This window comes from Mastigoproctus giganteus, chromosome 8 (assembly GCF_048544385.1).
Source record: "Mastigoproctus giganteus isolate SK-2022 chromosome 8, ASM4854438v1, whole genome shotgun sequence".
NCBI classification, from domain to species: Eukaryota; Metazoa; Arthropoda; class Arachnida; order Uropygi; family Thelyphonidae; genus Mastigoproctus; species Mastigoproctus giganteus.
Genome location: NC_143582.1, coordinates 94,163,106 through 94,186,966, shown reverse-complemented (window position 1 = coordinate 94,186,966; position 23,861 = coordinate 94,163,106).

Below are 23,861 nucleotides of genomic sequence, written 5' to 3'. Positions count from 1 at the left end.
GCCGCACAACCCTAATCAGAATTTGGCCACTATTGCTATGATTATCGGTAAGCGTTGAATGCGCACTATTTAAATAGTGAAAATCGATAATCTAAATTCGGGTAATACTTAATAAAATCTGGAACTAAAAAAGGCAGGAGAGTCAAAAATAAAAACCATCCAAAAGTAGCAAAGTATTTTATGCCTCTAATGTTCTTTTTCATAAATCTAATTTTAATGAGTTTAAAGGTAACCTGATAAATATAGCGTCGGACGAACTAGAATTCACGGGCTAAATATGAAGAGACGGGATTTGAACCAAGACGTCTCCGAATGAGCGTCGTGGGCCATTTTTGTATTCTTCCATTGCATGTTGAATTAATGGGCATCAGATCTTCGAAACAATGTTTTCAACTAAATGCTCCGAAATTTCCATTACACCCATTTTTGGCATGGTGAATTGCAAACGAACTAACCCCCCAACACACTGCCTTCAGTTATTAAGTGATGAAATGAAAGTGGGTAATGTCCTTGAGCGTCAATTAGGTGTAACTGTCTCGGATGGTTGTATCCGTTTAGCATTAAAGCTGCATGCAGCAGAGATATTAGAAGTCAGGGTAATCCCCAAAAGAGATATATCAACTTTCCTAGAAATCGGAGTGTTACCAAAGATAAGCATAGGAGCAGAAGAATCCTTTTTGCGAGATATAAGACAAGTCTGAGTTTTGGAAGGATTGAAATCAATTAAGTTGTCTTTGCCCCGCTGGAGAATTACCTGGAGACCAGCTTTTAAGGAATTGGTATTGGATATTTGAGAATTTGAAGCTGTTTGTGCAAAGGCAAGGTTTCTTAAACTAGAAGGTGAATTTCAATGTGATATAATTAACCATACTGTGGATAAGATTTCTGGTCAATGGAAGAAGATCATTAATATACAAGAGGGAAAGAGTGAGTGAAACACCTGCATTGGTGGAGAAATTAGAAGACAGTGAGCGGTCAGAGAGAAAACTGGACAACCAATTACAAAAAACAGTTGGAAAACCATAAGATGGAAGCTTGTTTAGAAGACCTTCATGCCAAAAACGATCGAAAGCCGTTAAGATGTCAAGAGCAACTGCTTCTGTTTCATCGAACGTTTCCATTGAATTTATCTATAGATGGGTAACATAAGCCAGATTATCACCAGTGGATCCATACTGGCGATTGTTGATCATATCAATGGTTTCTAGATAGTTTAAGACTTGGCAGTTAATTGATTTCTCCATTACTTTGTATGTAATGTAATGGAGTAAGTGCAAAGGGACGATAATTGGATGTGAGGGACTGTATAAAGTCTGGGTTAAGAAACGTGATTTAATGTTATGTTTGTTTTTAAACGGAAGGGTTCAAATCGCACTTGGTTAAGTGGAAGTCTTTCTCTGTTCATATTCGCAGTAGCAACTTTAGTCGAGGTCGCGAGGGATTTCCTCCACCTACAAATAGAATCGATCATTGAACACACACAATTACGATAACCTACCTCAATTTTGAATTTCAGCACTATGATAATAATTGTTGACGTTAACTAGCACACGTTCTTAAAGTATTTTAAAATTCATAGAAGACTATATTAGCAACACGGTTGGCTATAGATCGAATTTAAGAGAATTAATATATAAAGTCTTGGCTTTTACGTTTTAATTTCCTGATGCTATAAAATACAGCATGAAGGTTATAATATAAGCCTTCAATTTATTCCTAGGACTTTGTGGGGTCAAAATTAACCACTTTCTGTAGCTGGGGAACATATTTAGTTGCCCTTATTCTGCAATGAAGTAGACTTCATTTTATTGATCAACACTAGCAGTACAGCTGGTTTGCAATGCGAAAATACACGGAAGGGGGGCATACGATTTACGAAGAGCCGTTCTTCTTAACACATATTAGCTCAGCAAGCACGAATATCATAGGCCTCGGTAGCGTAGTGCGTAAAGCAGCGCGCTTGCTGCGAAAACGACCAGGGTTCAAATCCCGCGCACGATTGTGTGGAATTTTTATTCTGCTCCTTTTCGTAGTACCAAGTTAGTCGATCTTGGGCCGAGGTCGCGAGGGGGGGTTTTTCCCCCTCTCGCCGACATATAATCGGCCTTTGTACACACACAAATACAGACCCCTACACCTCGCTCGGTTTCGAATTTATGCAAATCAGATGACTTGAAAGTGAATTGCGTTAACAGGTTTTGAAGTGCTTCTGTTATCGGACCAACATCTAAAATTAAGAGCCACAGGGGTGATTGAATCGAGTTACAATGGCAGATAATCTCTGTGGGTAAGGTGAAATCCTGAATTGTTGACCCAAGTGGTTGAAAGTACGATCCGATGGGCTCAAACAAAAGAAAACGGAGAGGTTGTGGCCCTTTAAACCTGAGCCTGTTACTGGATACTATACGCGATAGTCTTGGTATGATTTGCGAACTGATATCCATGAATAGTTGGACTGCAATAGAAGACATCTTTGAATAAAAAATTGCACTTAAAAACTACTCAGCCCTTTTTTTTTTTTTTCTCCCCAGCAAATGGACGTGACAGCTCAGAAGAAAGTGTTGGTGTTCATGGTATGCTGTTCTTAGAGCTAAACATGCCGCAACCACGTATTTCTAATGAAAAGTTATACTTTACCTGTTCGACTGCAGAAGTCGTCATCTTGACTGGTTTTGAAAAATGCAGTTTTACTGTACATAGAAATTTTATTTAAACTAATACGTCTTCAAACGAGTAATCTGAGTTCTTTTTATAACTCTGTTCAATTAGTGGGGGGTCAGATCGTGTAAGTGCTGTTATTTTCTTCTTCTAAGTATTTTTGGTATACATCGCTAATCGTAGACCAAAAATCGATGGATTATTTTAATTGAGGTGGATTATATCTAACGGAACTGTCCTCAATTGTTTTGTAATGAAATTAAAATGGAGAATGTTTTTGTGGGACAATTAAATGTAACTGTCTCGGATGTTCTGCCCTTTAGTATCAAAGATGCAGTTAGTCGACCCCCGATAAAGTTATCACTGTCCACCAGCGATAACTTCCATGCATGAAATTTCGCCTTAGTAGTATATATTCCTAAAAGAAAATAAACCGCTGTTTAAAGTCTGGGTTAAAAATATGATTTATTATTATATGCCCTCAGTACAGCAGCTATCCGACGTTGCATTGATTCAACAAGATCTCGGAAGCGTTCGAGAGGTGATTGGTGTATCCAGACGCCTGATATGCCTTTCCATAATGTCCCATAAGTGCTTTTTGCGATTGATATCCGTGGAGTTCGGAAGCCAATCGATATGCTAGAAGTGAGAACTGTGTTCCTCAAACCATTCCTGCACATCAAGTGCCCGTTGGCTCGGCGCATTCTTATCTTGGAAGGCACCATCGCCGTTCAGAAAAAAAGTGTAAAATAGCGGGTGTACACAGTCAGCAAGCAGTTGACGATAGCTGAGACCAGGGGTCCGAGTTCCTGCCAGTGAAACATGCCCCACACCATACAACTCTATCCACCGGCCTGCACTTTTCATACGATCCATGATGGATCAAGAGTCTCGTGTCGTTGACGTACACGACCGACCATCCACGGTGTGGAGTAAATAACGTGACTCATCCGACCAGCACACCATCTTCTAACGTCCAACTTGCATACTCTTTGCACCAGGCGAGTCTTTTACGACGATGAACCTTGGTTAGGAGATGATGCTGTAGGGGTCGTCTTGCCGGTACAGCTTATACGTGCGACGCATGGTCATGCCAGATATTGGGATAGTCAACTCTTCAATATTGCTGCGCCTGTACGAATCGTCGGACCCGGCGCTCACCTCAAACATCAACCTCTCGCTGACCTTCACAGTTTTGCCCTCGGGTCGTTGTTTGTCAATTTTGCCTACACTTTAACTACGGTGGCTCTCGAATACCCCACCATTTCAGCCGTTTGGGATGTCGAGCACCCACAATCTGTCCTTTATCAAAGTCTGATAAATCCTTCCTTTTAGCCATCACGCTCGGAAGTTTACTACCTACTGGACCACTGACTCCTTATCTATGCTACGTAAATCGACTAACGACGCACTCTCGTGCCCATTCTCTCTCGAGTCCCATTCAGTTTTGATAGAGGTTGTCATAATGCAGTGTAAACTATAAAGGTAATATAAATTATATTACTTTTAATAATCAGGTTATGTACACTGAAAGGACAGAATTCATTGGATATCTGATTTCTGGACAACGCGTCGCTGTCACCCCTCTCACTGGTCGACGAACCCACCGCTTGGCAAGAATATAAGTACACTGCACTGCTTAAACGGAATGGATAAACGTAGTGAGCTAACAGACTTTGAAAAAGGGATGAGAGTGGGTGCCACTCTATCGCGGAGGTGCTACAGAAATTGCACTATCCCCGTGCGACAGTGGCACTAATCACCGCCCACTTCAACCCTGAAACGTCTAGACCAAGACCGCCGGGCGATCATTAGCCGCAATAGGTTATGGGCGCCAAAGTCCCATTGCTAACACCACGACACAGGACTCTACGCTCATCAGCACTGGACCTTGGATGATTGGAGACGGGTCTCCTGGTCCAATGAGTCCTGTTTACAGTTATTTCGAGCGAATGGCAGGGTGCGTATCTGGCTGGAACCGTACGAAGCTATGCACCCGTCATGTCAACAAGGAACTCTCCAGGTAGGTGGACGGTAATGGTCTGCACCTTTGTTCATCTGGTACGTCTAGACGCATCTGTGAACGGTCCAGGTTACGTGTCCATTCTTGTAGACATTCTGCATGCAAATGGAATGAGCAAGTAAGCGTCAATGCCTTATTATGGGTGATTTCAATTTGCCTCTAATTGATTGGAAACTCGACATGGGGACAAAATTTTTAAATCAACTAGATGACTACTGTCTGTTATTTGTATCAACATGTCAGGGAAAGTATTAGAGAAAAGAGTATCCTAGACCTCATCATCACACATGAATCAGATGACATAACAGGGCTAACAGTAGAGGAACCAGTAGCGGGAATTGATCACGGAGTTCTACGGTGGATGATGACGAGAGAGGTAGCAGAAGTAAAAGGCAAAGGAATGGGTTTTAATTTCAGAAAAGGAAATTACGATGCCTTAAGGTACTACATGGCCTCTATTAACTGGGTAGATATCGCGCAGAGAATGAATACAATTGAACTGTGGCACGCTTTTAAAACATTAATCACAGATGCCTTGAATGCGTATATACAATTAAAAAAATACTCCACGAGGAGGTTTCCAAGTTGGATGAATAGTGAAGTTGCCACATTACTTGAGCATGGAAAGGTTACAGAGCAATAAAAAGTACCGAAGCCTATAGCAGCTACAAGATGATCTGTAACAGAGCCACAGAAAAGGTTCGACAGGCAAAGGCAGTTTATGAGAAATCACTAGCAAACAGAGCAAAGAAGGGGGATAAAGAATTCTTCACATATATAAATGCCAAAAAGAGCAGGACAAACCAGATCGGACCTTTACGTAAGGGAAAGGGGAAAATACTAAATACACCAGCTGCCGCTGCAGATGAACTCAACAGTTATTTTGCATCGATATTTACAAATGAAAAACCTTTTGTGGCAATGGGAAATTGTGGGAGCGAAGTTGAAAAATATGTAATTAATGATATTGAAATTTCGCAAGATTATTTAATGAAAAAACTTTCGAGCCTACAGACCAGTAAGGCACCTGAGTTGATGGAATATACCCTATAATCTTAAGAGAGGCGGCAAGCGAGTGCATTGAACCATTGAAGCTAATTATGCGAGCATCACTACACTCTGGGGAGATTCCCTTGGATTGGAAAAGTGCAAATCTATGTCCCATACATAAGGGTGGCTCTAAAAGTGAAGTTGGAAATTATCGACCTGTCAGTCTGACTTCAGTGGTAGGGAAAATCATGGAGGCAATGATCAAGGGTGGAATTCAGGATCATTTGGATCGAATTGAAATTCTCAAGGATACTCAGCAAGGTTTTGTAAAGGGAAAATCATGTTTAACAAATCTGGTTCGCTATTTCGAAAGGGTCACTCACGAGCTGGATTTAGGGAATAATTTCGACATTGTTTATTTAGATTTCAGCAAAGCTTTTGACTCAGTCCCACATGAGCGGTTGCTTTATAAGCTGGAACAGGTTGGAATCACTGGGAAAATCCTTAGATGGATAGAAGGATGGCTTCAGGGCAGGAGGCAGAGGGTTGTGATAAATGGCTATTCCTCAGATTGGGTTGATGTAAGAAGTGGGGTTCCCCAAGGATCGGTATTAGGACCACTGTTGTTTTTAATTTTCATAAACGACATTGATGAAGGGATTGAGGGCGTGATGTCTAAATTTGCAGATGATGTTAAAATTGGTAGAGTAGTTAATGATCACTGTCAAGCTGAGCTTCTTCAGAGAGACCTAGATAGACTTCAGGAATGGTCAGAAAATTTTGGCAGCTGTGCTTTAATCCAACAAAGTGTAAGGTATTACACCTGGGAAACAGTAATCCCAAAATAACTTATTCACTTGGTGGAGTTCAACTAAACCCAGTACTGGAGGAAAGGGACTTGGGTGTTACGATACGGTCAGACATGAAATTCTCTGAGCATTGTAAACAGGTTGCAAGGAAGGCCCATGGTGTCCTATCGATGATCTATCGAACTTTTGCGTAGAGATAGGGACGTGATAATCCCACTATATAAGGCTTTTGTTAGACCACACTTGGAATATTGTTTCAAGTATGGAGACCGCACCTAAAGAAAGACATCGAGCTTCTTGAAAGGGTGCAAAGAAGGGTAACTCGCCTGGTGAGATCGGCAAAAGGGCGTCCTTATGAAGAAAGACTTCGAATATGTGGGTTGCAGAGTTTGGAAACTAGACACCTTAGAGGAGATTTGATTGAGGTGTTTAAGGCTCTGAGAGGCATCAGTAAAATGAATGAGGACAAAATTTTCAAGATTATAAATGATGCTAGAACTAGGGGACATAAATTCAAGTTACGGGGGGGAAATGTTTAGATTGGACTGCAGGAAGTTTTATTTTAGCCAGCGAGTTATAAATTACTGGAATAAGTTGCCTTCATGGGTGGTAGAGGCCGACAGTTTGGGGAAATTCAAAGGTCATCTGGATAGTACCTTCGGGTCAGGGAAGCGCATAGGATGATAGGTTTAATTTATTTTTTATTTTATTTATTAATTATTATTATTTAGTTATTTATTTATTTTTTGTTTTTATCATTGTTTTGTTCGGATTTTTTTTTTGGCTGGTGCAGCATAAGCCATAGGCTTTCTTGCACCATGCGGCCGTACTAATATACAATATTATCCACCGAAATAGGCAATACAGTTCCCATTTGGACAAGCTCACCAAGATAATCATTGATCCTATCGTGCATACACTGCTGCTTATAAAATAATGTTTTCGTTATTTAAGATTCTATAATCATAATTGAACCTCTCACGTGCATTACTTTATCACCTAAATGTTCATTGCACTTCAAGGTGATTGGTAAAGTTTTAGCAATGAATGATCAAACGTTTGAGACTAGACGCCTGGAGGGCCCAATCATCTGAAGTAGGTATGCATAATTTCCACTTTTCTCGAAGCCAGGACAAAATGAGGAACTCTCTCACTTAAATGAGGTGGTTTCACTGTTATGTCTTTCAACACACTGCACTGTACGCTATTTTCTTTCGACTTAAAATCTATAGAATTACAGGAAGCGAATAAAGTTCGGAAAAAAGCAACCGATTTATACGTATTTAAAAGCGAGTTCCACGGCTCATATTAATGAGATTTAACGTGCGACCAAAATACAACATTCTTAGCTCGCGTCATTTGTTCCTTCCAAAACATCCCATTCAGTTATTTGCATAAACCTATTTTACTATTGTGCATGGAGCTGGGGATAGAGAAAGTATTAAAATATATTAAAAAAAAAAAAATAAACATGTTTTGAGTGCAGACCCTTTCGGAAGGTAATTTGCATACAGAAATAGAATGGTAACTAAAAGAAAAGTTTGCAGACAGACCCGGAATCTACATTTACAAATGATGGCACGCTCTTTCGTGGACAGCGACGGCAAAGACGTGATGTCAGCAAAGAAATTATATCTGCGCGACAGAAAGATCGTAATATTGCCCAAGAGGAATTTTCAGCCGAGAAGGAAATGCTTGGAATACTGAATAAGCTTAGAGCTCCACGAGAGAAGGTGTCGACACCATGCTGCAACAGTGGTTATTAATATGAGGTACATGCAGCGATCCACACACACGCGAAAACTTTAAGAACATCTTAATTATTAAACGTACCATTTTTTTTTTTTTTACCCCTTATGTCCTAAGAACAATATCAAGTTGAGTTTATTTCTCTACAAGTCTTAGGGACTGATAATTAAGTCCTATGTTGTTGTTGTCGAATTTACTGCCAGGGTCTTTCTGTTGGTGAATATGAAATATCAAATTAAGTCCTACATATTACTAAAAATGATAAGTATGTCCCGGGTGTATTGGAACATTACTCCATGTATGAAATAAGACTACGATCTACTCAGTTAGTCCTTCCATGATTAAGATCCAGAGGACTACAGTAACCTATTCTGATCGTTTTGAATATAGGATCAAGCCAGGGTACGTAAGATTCCATCACTTAAAGATTTTCTTGGCGCTCACCTTGATTTCAGGAAAGGGGATGAAGTTTAACGTTGAAAAAGTTTCAACGTTAAATTGAATCACTTCAATGGCTGAAGTTGACACATTAAACTGTTGATCGTTATGGTATGATAAATCCAGGGGCATCTACTCAATTCAAGATGAAAGTGTCCAAAGAGAAATTTTAGCTTTTCGGGCTCTTGTTTGTTTTGCATTTGTGTCTGTCTGTCTGCTGGATGAAAAACCAAGAAACTCCTTCACGAGACCGACTAAAGACTCAACTTAATTCTTTTCCACGCAGTGTGGGATAACAGCCATGGGGATGCCCGATAAGATTATTAAGTGATATATATCCTGGACGACAGCAAAGCCTTAAGAGCTTACCATTTTAAAGGTCTACATAAATCTTTATAAAATTCATTCTGGTACCTTCAAAAATCATATCTTCAGCAATACGAAAGCTTCATAAAATAGTTTCTAACTTAAATAATTCCTAAAATTACGCAAAAATTAAGGCAGATCGCACAATAAATGCTCTTGGTCTTCTAAATATTTCCACTTTCTTTCGGTCAGATGAACATCTTTCCCAATTACCAAAAACAGAGCGGAGCGTAAGAGGGTTGTTATTGTCTTTTAAGGTCATGCACGTGACCAAGTGGGGTCCTTTACCATTTCATCGACATTAAAGGACGGACAAACGATCGAAGCTCGCCTCGTTAGTTAGAATTAACGTTTCCGTTATTAGAGTTTTGTGAGCTGGGCGGTGATTCGAAAGACAGGAAGGGTTAAAGTGGCGCAATCTTGCATGAAGCTACAAGAGCAAGAGTTGGGAGGCAATTAGCAATTCATTTTTCATATCTTCGAGGCATCGCAAGCACTGCTTCAGTTCACTTTCGATCTGTTTAGCGTGCCACGTAATTTCGAAAATAAAGCCACCGTGCAGGAAGATTCAAGAATGACACATTTTATCCATCTTTTCCGAATTTAAACAAGTTTTCTATATTTTTAGGCAACACTGGGGATGAGGGGAAGTACTGTGATATAACATTACTTCAGCCTGTCACATAAGGAGAATTAATACTCTGCCTATCAATTATCATACACTAAGTAAGCTCTTGACGTACTGTCTTAAGGGGTTTTTGTTCATCAAAAGAGATCTAACCATCCTACTGACAGATGATCCGTGATCACATTCATTCTTTAGGCGACATAAATTTCATTAGATCCGTAGGAAAATTTATTGATGACTTGAAGTAATAAGTGTACATATTTGGGCACTTCCTCCCAAATTGGAGTACATTTTAAAACGATCCTTTCGGAAATTCGACTTCACTGTTTTTTTAGCTTATTTTTTTTTAGGTATTCACAAGGTTTTATAACAATAATTTCCAGACCCTTCACAGACCTACTGAAGGAAGACTTTCAACCTCAATGTTACTGCAAGCAATCAATCAAACATCAACCAGTTGCCCTGAGGACATGGCAACTCAATCCTTGCTCTGTACAGTAATATTATCGTCTAGAACTCGTTCCTGCCTTGCTGATTTATTTTTGGATGACCTTACTGCTTTTGTTTGACTTAAGACTTTTACTCTTCGTGGACCACTTTGGGCAACACTGGATAAATACATGGCCGAGTAGTATCCTTTATCGTACTCCACTGTTTTTTTTTTTTTATTTATTTTTTCGTCTTCTGCTCTCCTGGATGAAAGGGAATTATTGTGTGTCTGTGCTGGTGCCGGTTGCTGGCACGGAGTTCATTTGAATGATTCCAAACTCGCTTTGGACATTTAGTGCGTGACTGTCAAGGTTGGTCACAGTACATGCGCAGTTCTGTATTCATCGCAGTGTACCACGACGGAGTTGAACTGACGTTAAGGTGCCGTCCTGTACATGTATAATATTTAATCTTTAAATGATATCATTTAAAGATGAAATATTTGTTCAATTACCTGATAAACCCTGATAACAGCGTCGTATAAGTCGGCTAGGAAGAAGTGTGTTGATGTGAAAACTTGCTGTTGGGCAGACCTGTCTGCCCTTAGGATACAAGGGCGTAGGACTTACCAGAGACATAGACATTTGTCTCCTGAAGATGTTGAGGTACTCCATAGTCGGTATATTAATTTTAAGAAGAAATATGTTAGGGAAATTGCAGCTGGAAAAAAAAGGAAACTTGGTCCGATTTTGTCCAAAACTCTGGGAATGCTAACCCGTGGGAACTATTATACAAACTTAAAACTAAAGAAGTCTTTGGACCTATTGTCTGAGTCTGTAAGTGTTATACTTGGCAACTTGTTTCCGATTGATGACTCGGGTTGTGATACTGAAATTCATAGATGTAGTCGCTCTGCAAACTCATTGTACATATCAAATTCTTATTCTGAACCATTTACTGCTGCGGAGTTAGAGACAGTTATAAAACAGATTTCCGGGTATGGATATGCTGGAGAATATATTTATTGTGGAGACTGCAAAACTTAAACTTGAAATTCTATTACAGTTATTTAAGACACTTTCCAGAGCTCTGGAAAACTGCTCTTCTTAGGTTGATTAAAAAGCCCAACAATCCCCCAGACGAGCTCAGATCTTATCGGCCAATTTCAGGAAATTGTTGGAACGCCTAGTTGCCCTAAGGTTGAACTCTGTTTTGATTTTTTTGGAGAAAAACTAGCAAGAGAAACCAAACCTCACAAGATCGGCCTGGAGAAAAACCATTCTGGTTTTTCTCCAGGCCGATCGTAGATTTTATTTGCCATGTTGAAAACTCTCCGTTCAAATACAGATTGGCTGTATTCATAGACTTCGAGGGTACCTTTGATTCCCTTTGGTGGGACAGCGCCCTCGAACGTCTGCGTTCTGCAGAATGCCCTCAACAGTTATATCTTCTTGTCAAGAGCTACTTTACAAATCGACTCGTCAAGCATTTCTAGAAGGTGTCCTCAGGGATCCATCTTAGGACCGTTATTCTGGAACGTGGTGGTACAGGACTGGATAAAGAGAACATTTGAAAATACCAAGATAATGGTTTACGCCGATAATCTAACAGTACTTCTTAGCGGTAACTCAAGATTTGCATTGGAAGCATCAGCTAGAATAGTCCTAGAAGACCTACAGATTTGGACCCACGAAAATAAATTGAAGATAAGTCCTTCCAAGACCAAGATCATGGTTCTTGGGGTAAACGTGACATCCGGCGTCCACCTACATGTAAAATTGGCAATGCTTAAATCCCTATAGTCACGGAAACTAAATTGCTGGGAGTTATTATCGACCGTAAATTGAATTTTGGGGCGCATTTGTCAAGCCTTGGGGCAAAATTTAAACGCTTTGCCAATGCTGTAGTTAGAGTTTCTCGAAATGAGTGGGGCTTCTCCGCACGATCCTTGAGGCTCTACTGTACAGCTGTGTTTGTTCCTGTGGTTTCCTATGCTGCAGGCACTGCATGGTCAAAATTGTAAAGTTCCAAGCTAAATTGATGACACTTCAGAGAATAATGTTACTAAGTGTTCTGAAAGCCTGCCGCACTTCGGGTCTTGGCGGGTTTTCTGCCTCTCGACTTACACGTGATCTACTAAGGATTGACCTACAGACTGAAATATAAAATTCCCTCAGACCTCTTTGGAATCACAATTAATTTAGACTTGGATGTCAAACATGAACGTAAAAGAATTTGGAATGAACTAATAACCCTCTGACAATGTAGATGGAACACTTCATCAATTGGCTGTGTTACGAGAAAATTCTTCCCCGTGGCCTGCACATTGATGAACAGGAAGATGAATGTCTGGTTCAGTATGGATACGTTTACTTCATACTTGCTGACTGGTCACGGTTCGATAAACATGAAATTATATAAATTTAGGTTGTCAACAACAGATCTATATCAGGGTGGAGAGGTTGAAAACTGGCAACATGTAGTGTATTCATGCCCTAACTATACGGATTCTAGGGCCAGGCTTAGGGAAGCAGTGCCTAATCTTTCCACTGGTCAACAGTCAGTGTCGGTGCAGAATGTTGATAATTACCGAGCGTTGCAGTGTTTTGCAGAACAAGCGTTTATGAGAAGACTTGTACAGTCTCAGATGACAGCAGTTGTTCACGCCTCTGGCCCGAACAATAGATTTGCTGTAAATGAATAAATCTCATTTTTTTTGTGGCGTATTAAAAAAGAGGGGGAGTAGAGAATCTCTCTCTCTCTCTCTCATTTTTTTTTAATATGCCACGAGAACCTCTCTCTTTCTCTTTTATTTAATACGCCGCGGGAACCCCACCTTTTTTTCTTTCTTTTCTTTTTTTTTTACCCTGGAGTGGGCCCCCAGATGAATCTGGCCCACCTTTTGGCAACATCAGCTGGGTCAGAGTCTCGAATTGAGATATCAAGAGCACTATTGGGACTGGCCCACCTTCCCGTGGTGTGGACGGTTACTCAGAAATCATCTGTCCAGATGATTAATGCTTCTGGGTAGCCAAGTGGTCAGAACAGAACAACAGAACACGCATAATACACATAAACCTACGTCACACACATCTGGCCCATTTGTAGTGATACTGTTCTTCGCGGAGATGAACTTACGTTCAAGGCGCCGCGCTTTACAAAAACACATGTCAATTACCTGATGCACGATTGAAGTGATTGAGAGAATATTAAGTGTATAGTAATTGCTAATTGAATATGTCAAAACACGTTATATATAATATCTTCTAAAGAATAAAATTCTAAAAATTACGGTGTACAGCCTACTACTATAGAACAGATAAACACTCGGGGACTGCCCGCAAGGACGAGACCCGGACTGAACCATAGGTATATCGACTGTGACAATGAAGGAGGAACAAGAAGAGAACTTAATAATGAACACCCACGAGGTACATGACTAGTCGCCTACAACCACAAGCATAATCTGAGGACATCGACATAGCTGGAACAAAGGGATCCTTCTCCTGTTCCAGGACAAATACCAGACCGACAACTCGGACGGAGTTGTAGTGTATGACACGCACATGTCGATCTGAGCAGGGTAACCTAGACCGACTCTCTTTAAATCCTGGGATGGGAGGGGCTCACCCCTCCTTTCCTTCTGGTGAGGCATGTGCGTGCCTCACTGATCTACTGGGGTCGCCTACTCTATTGTCCCCATACTTCAACCTTACTCCCCTCAGCCTACAGTCTCCTCCCCCTCTATCATTGCTTGGATAATTGTCGTTGGATTAATGGTTAATCTACGGATTAACATATTCTTTGATAAGTCGGGTATTGATTATTCTTAAGAAGATATTCCAGGTTATAACCTGCAAATTATTAAAGGGTAAAAATATTAAAGCAGGTAGTGCACCTAGTAGTGGAGTTAGCAGCGTAAGGAGTACTGTTAGTGAGAACATAAATCTTGCTGTTTCTAGAATTATTGGTTGTAGTTCTCAGGCATGTGGTACAGTAAATGTGGTTTGTACAAGAGAACAGGGTGTCCAGTTTGAGGAAGAGGATGTGGTTACTGATTTAACAAATCTCTTGTTGAATGTTAAAATAACTGATTTTCCAGATATTCAAGCAGAGGACGTTGTTTCTGATATTGATAGCTTTTATTTGGAATCAGGAAGAAGCAATGTCATTACTGTGCGTGAAAGCGAAATTATTGACAATGAACGCTTGAAGTGCCAGTCTTTTTAATAATATTATACGAGGACAGTCAGAGAAAGCGGGGTAATGTGGCAAGACAGAATAATAAGGTTATTTTCAGGCTGAGGAGTCTTCTGATTAGTATAAGACAAGTCAGGATGTTAAAGAGGTTATTGTTAATACATTGAAGGAAGGTTTCCGGGAACTAGAATGTATTGACATTTTGTGTATGCAGGAGCCGTACGTTGATTCCTTTGCACATAAACATAAAACTGTTCGTTTCTCTCTTGAAGCAAGAGTTATACTTTTCGCAAACAGCAATTGTTATGTTTAACAGGATTGTGCAGGTTATTCTACTGTCCGGCTTATGCAATCAGAATTCAACATGTGTGACCATAAGTACTCCTAGGTTGAATTTTAATTTAGTATCCCTTTATTGCCCTCCAAATCAGTCTATTCATTATATGGAAACAGTCTTAAACGTAACTGGCAATAGTAATTTAATCGTTGCAATGGATTCCAATGCTAATTCGAATTTATGGTTTAGTGGTATCGTTTATCATATATTAATTTATAAATGAAGATATGATAAACACTGATTGCGAATGGTGTGGAAACTGCTGATTGGCTAACAACAGTGCAGGCAATAACATCTGAGTTGTTTCAACAGGGTAATAATGCCATGTCAGATGGCTAAAGTTGTACAGAGCTGGTTCCAGGAACAGGAGTGCGAATTCAGCCTACTGAGGCAGTCTCCCTATCAACCTCACTCCAGTTGTCCACTTGTAGGATAAGGCGTAACAAGCTCTTCGCAACCATCTAATTTGTAACAACTTTGGGAAGAAGCAGTTGAGTCAACGTGGACCAGCGTCCTTGTGGCACACTTTCAACACCTCGTTTGTCCGTTCCACGCTAGAGTAATCTACTCAATACTAAGTAGACATGGATAATACAGTGGCATTGTCACCATCCTCCCCACACCGACTGGAAAATGCACGGGTTCGAATCCCGTCAATGAGGCAAAGAACTGTTATGGGTTTTTATTCACTCCGTGGTTGAGTTAGTCTCAGGCGTAGATAGCAAGGTCCTCCTCCGCTTACCCAATAGAAACTCGGTTTTTTCACGAAGTTTCGAGTACAGTTGTTGGCTTAATAATAAGAAAACATTACTTATTAGTAAGGCAACTAGTCAATTTGAAAACATTGCTTTGTTCTGCTTGTTCTATAAAATAAGGACGCAAGCCCTATTACAGACAATTTTATTCGCTCAAACTGTTGAAATATGTATTGTCAGTGAATAAGTTTGGCACTGTCCAACAGTATTATTATTTATTACCTTTACTTGACAGAAACAGCGGACAAAATATTGCTGAACAAGTTATCGAGGCAATCAATTTGAATAAAGGAAGATCACGAGAAACCTGTAATAAAATATTCTTCTTCAATTTCAACCAAATTTCCGGGTGAAGCTAATGACGATCATTTTCTATCCGAAATCCTCCGGTGTATACATTACCGGGTGGCCGCCTCATCCGGGCGCTTGTAAAGTGAAGAAAATAAACAGGTTTTGCCAGCTTTTAGCGAAATTTACGGCCATCAGACGGTGGAAATCGTCCATCATTTGGTTTTAATGAATATAATATTCAAACAACACCCCTTGTTCCGAGCCACTCATTACTAATAACACCTTTTTCTACTTTATTCTCTCGCACCTCGAAGTGTTTTCCTTGCCGCATATTACATCGTGTGTGAGACAAAGCCGTGATGGATGCGAAATCCGAGTGGATGTCACTCAAGATTTTATTAGAGAGGTCTCTTGAGCATACAGGCCAACAAGGATTTTCTCCCGAATCACTTTACTAAAACTACATCGGCGAATGCTGTCAAGATTGAAAAAAATACAGAAGCGTCGGTCGAAAAACTGGGGAAAATCGCTAATAGGAATACCGCGGGGAGAGTAGTAATTGCAATGCCATTCATTTTCTCTTGAACTACTTACTAATAGACGAAAGAAAGCGTAAGAAAATAATCGATTCGATCCGTGTTTTTCCACAAAACTTCAACCGAATGATTCATCTAAGAAATAGCTTCCGTGTTTTATTGGGCTCTCTTAGTTGAGCTTAATAAATTCATGGAGTTCGTTCAAACCGGGACAGTTCCATGCGGATAAATCAGATAATTCTCGCATTTTGAGAGTTTTGGAGAAAAGATTAGGCGAAACTCTTCCATAATAAAGTAGCAATCAGGATTAAAGTTAGGAAGGCAATTTTTAAATGCACGCTTATGTTATGCAAAAAATGTTAAACAGATGTTAGATGCTTTCTACAAGCCAGCGATTGAATTTTCTTCAAGATAACTAAAGCCGTTGGTGTAGTGTTCGCAAACTGCGTGCACTCTATAGATGCCGTACTTGTATTTCGGGATGAAAATCCCATAAAAGTTCTTTCCATCGAGAATCGAACCCGTGATTGCATCATTTATTTGGACTTATGGTTATGATAAAAGGAAGGTTAAATGGTTAAGAGAGTGGTTACAAATCACGAGTGGTATGAATGGGATTGTTGTTTTTTGATATTCACTAATAGCACTGATATATCAAGTTCGAATGGAGCTATATAAATCATTTGAGGAATCTCAAAATCCTCCACTACAGTGACTTTAAAGGTATTTTAAATCCGAATAACTTCGGATCTTGTGGGAATCACTGACGTGACAATACTCCAGCGCACAATGTTGTTACCCTTGGAAACACATGATTGCAGCAGCCAATTAATTCCCTTCTATAGACAGCCCCTTTAGAATTCCTCTTTCTTTAGAAGTCCTCAGATTCAAAAGTATTAATTTTGAAGGTGAAAATTTGATTGAAATTCATATTTTGATTTAGTACCAAATGAGCGTATTTATGTAAGGTTTGTTAGTGTCTAACTGCTCCTGGGATTTCTCCCATCTCCGCGGGTGTACATTGTATCGGGCCAGAGATTTGAAGGTGTGTGAGGATTATGTGCAGTATATTGTGTTGTGTCCTTTGTTCTTCCGATCTATTAGCCGCCAAGCCCCTAGTGGGACCCGACGTTACCACACCGTGCCAAGGAGAGGCTGACCGGGTGTACAACTGATGCAAGAGTAATCTGGCGAGTCCTGCCACCTATTTTCTTGAGATTTCAGTAGGTAGGACGAAATTTGAGAATGAGATGATCGCTGTTTCTTGAGCAACGGTTGAAATTTTAATAGAGCGTAGAGTTGTTCGCTGAAAACTTGTTCTAGGGCCGGGCAATAATTTTGATGTATTGAGATTTGGACCTGCGGGGTATGGAGAAAAAAAAAACGTTTTGTAAGAAAAAGTAAGGTAAGAGGGGGATGGCCCTACAGACAGAGTGGCATGCCCAATGCCTCACCTGAGGGAAGAGTGGAGTGGCGGGGGAACGAAAAACCACCACCCCGCAAATAAAACGACGTTGTGTAATGCATAAGACTGGAGGGTAGGAAATAGAAGGAAGGGGCTGACAGGGAAGATTGCCCCTGCAAACAGTTTGGCATGCCCAATGTCTCACCAGAGGAAAGAGTTCGTACCTACCCCGCAAGTGCAGTGTAGGTACGGTCAGCTGGAAATCAGAGTGGAGACTCCAGCGGCATGAGTGCTGCTAGGGTAGATAGGTCATGTTTGGAAAGGTCTAGTCCAGGTATCGTCATTGGGACTCTATTCGGTGACCCTGTGTCGCATCCAGACTGACGGCTGGTCTAGTAGTCCATGATAATTAATAATGGGGAGGTCCAAGATAGGACCTCCCCAAGATAAGTACAAGTACCAATGTTAGGCCTCGTCACGTCCAGTGGGGAGAAGTTGGTCCTTCTCTCCTGTCAATGATAAAGAATTTGTCAAGGTATGTGAGGACCCTGCCTTTGATTGCACCACTTGTGTTGTCCCAGCCAAGTGGGGAGACCAGTCGACTACTCGAAATGTGAGGTATCAAGTTGGGTTCTGTACTCCGAATGGTTTGTTGGTCAAGTCTTTTGTAAGTTTGGTCCAAGGCGTTAGCATCCGAGGCTCAGCGATGCGCAGCAACAGTTTGCAGCCATGGTTGTTTGACCTATTGATTCGGATACTATGGCGGTGGTAGTGCTTTCTGCTTGGTGAATAGTTTCATTGCAATTTGGGTGAGGGCTCGGTAAGTTTCTTCATTCTGGAGGGTGAGGTGTTTGTTCTTAGTTTTGGTAGTTGAAGTGTAGTTTAGTTATTAGGATCCTCCTTAAGTCCACGTAGATTTCACAGCTGTGGGCAAGGTGCTCCCACGTCTCATCCTCCCCACAGTGGCAGTGGGGTGATTCTGTAATTCCGAATTCATGTAGTTTTTTTCGTCATGCTTTGCACAACCAGTGAGATCCTGAAACGCATGAGTGCTGAAGTACGACAGGCACGCGAGGACAGGAGGAGAAGGGAGCGCTGGATAGTTTCTAGGCGCGATCTGCTTACAGCTGTATTGGCCTTCTTGCACCAGACGCCAGAGGCATAAGCGATAATCGGGATGAAAACTGCCTTATGGAAGAGGGAGAGTGTTCTCTTCTTCAAGCCCCAGTCTTTCTGGGCTACTCTTAAGACTTGGGCAGCATACTTCCTGATCCTGAGTTGCCTAGGTTTTTATCTAAGATCAAACCTAGATATTTAAGCTCTGTTTTTAGTTTGACTGTAACACCGTTGACCTTGATTTGGGGTGGTTTCCTCGGATCGAGGGCACCTTTTATTAGGATCGAATTGGTTTTCTCCGGGGAGATCTTTAAGTTGTTTTGCTCTGCCCAAGCTTGACAGGTAGAGATGGCCTGGTTGGCAGTCGCTTCCAGATGGGCTCTGTTAATGTCTGCAGATAGATATCGACGAATAGAACTCTCATAACACAGAATAAAATCAATTCAAACACTATTCAACACCCCATTCTGAGCAGCACAGGAATTGTGCGTCTGGCCCAACACAACTGTCAGCGCCCTCCGGGTATTTATGTATAAGAAATTTGCTATCAGATTAAACCACGCAACGATTAGTTTGTCAAGTGACTAGACACTGACTGGAGGAATAAGGTATAAGGTATGTTAGTGTCTAACGGCTCCTGGGATTTCTCCCATCTCGCGGGCGTACATTGTATCGGGGCCGGAGATTTGAAGTGTGTGAGGTCATGTGCTGTATATTGTGTTGTGCCCTTTGTTCCTCCGGTCTATTAGCTGCCGACTGGAGGAATATTAAAGGCTTCTTTTTAAGCGAGATCTTTCAGAGGATCATAAGCAGAGGGAGTAGGGGTTTTATGGTTTGTTTTTTTAGTCTCCGCAACATGCAGATCGTCCTTTGAGCACACATATTCATCCCGTCAACGCAGGGATGGTCCTGCAGAGGGCCTGAAAAATGCAGATTAAGAAGGTGGTCGAGTTCTTGTAAGCACTGACTTAAAGGAGTTACATGATATTGCAAACACAGCTATCTCCTACAAATGAGCAAACTAGTGAGAGACTTTCTGACAGTTTTGTGTGATCAGCCAGCGTATTTCAAAGCAGCCATTATCAATATCGTTAAGAATTCTGACTGCTCATAAACAGATCTTTTTGATCTCAGGACCTATACGTTAAGGTTCTCAAGATTTGATTGGATAGGATTTATTTCTACATGAAAATGACCTCTGTCGATGTACCTCCTTTGTATAAAGCACAGTCATGCCAGTATAATAACGGTTGCTTGATAAGAATTTTTACCTCATTTTCCGGAGAAATTCAAACTTTTTAAGGTTTTCCCCCAAAGGTGTTTTCGTTTAAAAAGAGAGGTACATTAGGTCCAATAATAAGTTACTGATACAGTAACTTATTATTGGACATCTTCTTTCTGAAATAACTCCCATCCCCTCAAAAAAAATCTTAAACAAAAGAAATAGTTTTCATGAAGTGGATCGAAAAATCTCTTTCTCAATTTTTTCATATCTTTTTGTGCTTTAGGTTGTTTACTTTACCTTCGTCATCCCGTATTAATATTGAAACTACAGAAAACCATCTACCCAAGAATGATATGACTTTTATTTCATTTCTTGCAATAAAACAAGAATCAAAAAGGTTTCTCCCCCTTTTCATAGATGACGTCCAGTTGTTGAAAACATAGAAATCTTTTTTTTGTGATTTCTCCAAGCAATTCTGATACCATTCCAGTCCTGCCAACATAAGACACACCGTGTTATAAAAATTTTGAGGACTCTTGTCGAACACTAAAGGGAAAGTTTGTTTAACCTATTAGATTTATATCTCGGTCCCTTGTAATTAATAACTGCTCGGCAAACTCAACTTCCTCATTTATTACTCCATAATTTCTTATAACTTTGACTCTCATTACTGCCAATTAATTATTATTTTCAGGCTTATTAAACTAACACTTACGTGAATTACTTTCATGATCGAATGGAGATATAAAATTATTTATGCCTCGAGCGCCATTTTATCATAAATAGTAGTAAAAGAGCTCGTTATAGGACAGTTTTAGAGACTTTAAAAGTGTGATTAGAGTAATGGATACTTTCCACACATTACTCTCATAAATGTCCCTTTTTATGTTAGAAATAATGGGCAATAAGAGAAATAATAAAGAAGATTTGGCAAATTTACTGTCACTGTGTTCATGTCCGAGAGAACTCGGTTCTCTCGGACAAAGTTGGATAAAGAGGAACAGCTTAAATATTTACTCTAGAATGTCATCTAGAAGAACTTCTGTATCAATTTACATCTTAAACCATCAGTTCCCATAAACTAAATTATTTCAGTCTTGATAATTCGCACCATGGCAGGTTTATAAACAACAGCTACACCAATCCGATCTGGTAATATCAGTTCTGAAAACACCTATTTCGGATGAGTAATGACAACGTACTAACAGCCAATAAACCATCCACATGAGTGTCCTGTAAGAGTATCTATTCCAGATAAATAGCCTATCATCGTTCGCCATCCTAGCGTTACTTTCGGGCTTTTTTAGCCCTAATAAAGAGAGACAAACATAAATCAAGGGTTGGCTGTAAAGCGAAAGCTAGTAATGTCATCCGAAAGACGTGGAAAAACTTCTTCATGCTCCAGCGAACTCCAGCCAGCTCGCAGTGTGGGATTTTTTCTTTTTTTCTCTATATTTAAGTGAATAAAAGGAGTAAGCTACTTGTACAGTAGAATTCCTATCATTACCACCCCAGATGAGATTTTTTTCTTCTTTTTTGTTCCTTTCTGAGGTAAAACTACATTGTCTACAGGACTAGATTTCCCTGCGATGACTGCAATCAGCTCACTGGATCATATTCTGTGCCTTTGTTAGAGATACACAGAACGAAGGGCGAACAGAAGAAGGGGAGAAAAGAGAGCAAGAAAAATAGGTGATATAAACTACCTTCCTCTTGTATGATATCCCGCTTTACGCGTTCTGGCTGAAGACGACGTTTGACGATGTGCGGAGTCATATTGCACGCGTTATTCGTCTTGATGATGAATCGCATTTTCTCCGCTCCTATGTTCTTTGCTAGGTACACAATTTTATCAGGAAACAAATAAATGGCTTTCTGTTTGTTCAAGTTGCGACTGCATACAGCGAAGGCAGTAGCCGGGCTGCTGGATCAATAGTGGAAATTCCAAATGACTGGATACAAAAACAAGTCAATGAAAATTGTTTAGTTTTCCAACATTTGCACACCAGTTCGGGAGGGATCCCGAAGTTGCGAGAAATTCACCAAATTAATCAACACTAGTTAATTGGAATAGTAAATTTGCTGGAAGAATAAAATAAAAGGAAACATGGCGTTTCTGAATTTATTCTCAGAAAGTGTATTTTGAGGCATTTCTAATGTCTTAATTTGTCACATTTCTATGACTTCTTTGAATGTTCTCAACCAATTCCTAGATTTATAATCAAATTTTTGATTTATAGTTACTCGACTTATTGAAATAAAAAGTGTTTTTTTATTGTCTGTCTTTAATATCTAATAAAATTATGAGAATAAGTAACAGATAACTATTCACGCGAATTTTTAAAAAATACAACCTGTTTTATATAAAATTGTCGCAAAATTTCTCGTTAAAAATTAATTCTGCGTAATAATATGATATGTTATCCAGAAACATTTATATCTTCAAAATCAATGATTGCTTTTTTTTTTTATTTAAAATATTTTATAAATATTAAAACATACCAGTACTATTAATGCCTTTCTACAACTTTGTCACTAATGGATAGCAATACGACGAATAGTCAAAAACTTCTGAAAACGGGGTACAAACCCTGAAGTTCAATATGCTTGTATTTAATCTGCAAAGGGTTAAATTATTCAGGTTGGAATCAAACGAGGTTTCCAGAACTGGTTTTAGCTCTTCATCGTCTTTAAAATAAGTTCCACAAAGAGATATTTCTGTGTCCCAGTAGTCACAGGGGCTAGCTAGATCTAGGCTCTACGGGGGTTGTGCTTTAATTGTTCAAACTTATATTCATAAAATTAGCCTGTGCATGGATGCATTGTCAGAAGCAACTTTTCAGAAGCAACCAACTTTGCATTGTCAGAAGCAACCAACTTTTCTCGTCTTGTTGGGACATCGGGTTTTTCTTTTGTGAATAATTCATTTTTAAATTATCTTCTGTCATTAAATTGTCATGGATGCAAAGATTTCTTGAGAAAACTTTGGAAATTCCCAAATGTTTAGTACTACTGTTTTCTGAAATTTTTCTTCAACGACAACAACTACTTCATAACTGATTGCTCCAGATGGCCGCCCAGACATTGAATCATTTTCTTTTGAACTCTAATGACCATCTTGCAACAGTAGCATAACCCGTTGATACTTCTCCAAACACTCTTATAGTCAATCTTTCATGGATTTCTTTAGCATTTATGCAGTCTATGGTTAAAAGTTTGATTAATGAACGATGCTGGACTTCTGGATTTGTTGGATTTTCATTCTTCTGCTTTTTCACTCACCAACATAAAAAAATAAACATTGACGTGCATTTTTTTCATATTATTTTAGGAAAAAATGCCTTGTTTTTTATATACCCTATTTTCAGAACTTTTTGATCTGCTTGTGTTTTGTTCACTATGTTGAAAAACAATGAACAGAAGATGACATAATTCTCTTTGCCACAAGTACACTGAGTGGACAGAAATAATGAAATAGTGGACAGAGATAATAAAGTACCATGCTGGGACAGTCAAGCAGGACAACCCCTGGCATTTACTGCCGTGAAGGGAATTTGCCACTCACCACTGTAACTCTTTATTTAGTATGGAAGGGAGGACAAATAAAGATTATTTATTTATTATTCCACTGCCCTGTGGGTGCATGATGACCATGAAGGGATGGCCTGCAAGGCCACCTGCATCCCTTCATGGTCATCATGAACATGTCCCAGACCATCACCTGTCTGAACGGTTCTTGTTGGCATGACGGGTGAATAGTTTCGTGCGGTTTGCTCCAGATATGCACCCTCCAAGTTCCCTCGAAACGGGACTCATCTGACCAGGAGACCCGTCTCCAATCATCCAAGGTCTAGTGCCGATGTTCTTTCGCCCAGTTGAGGAGTTGAGTCCTGCGTCGTGGTGTTA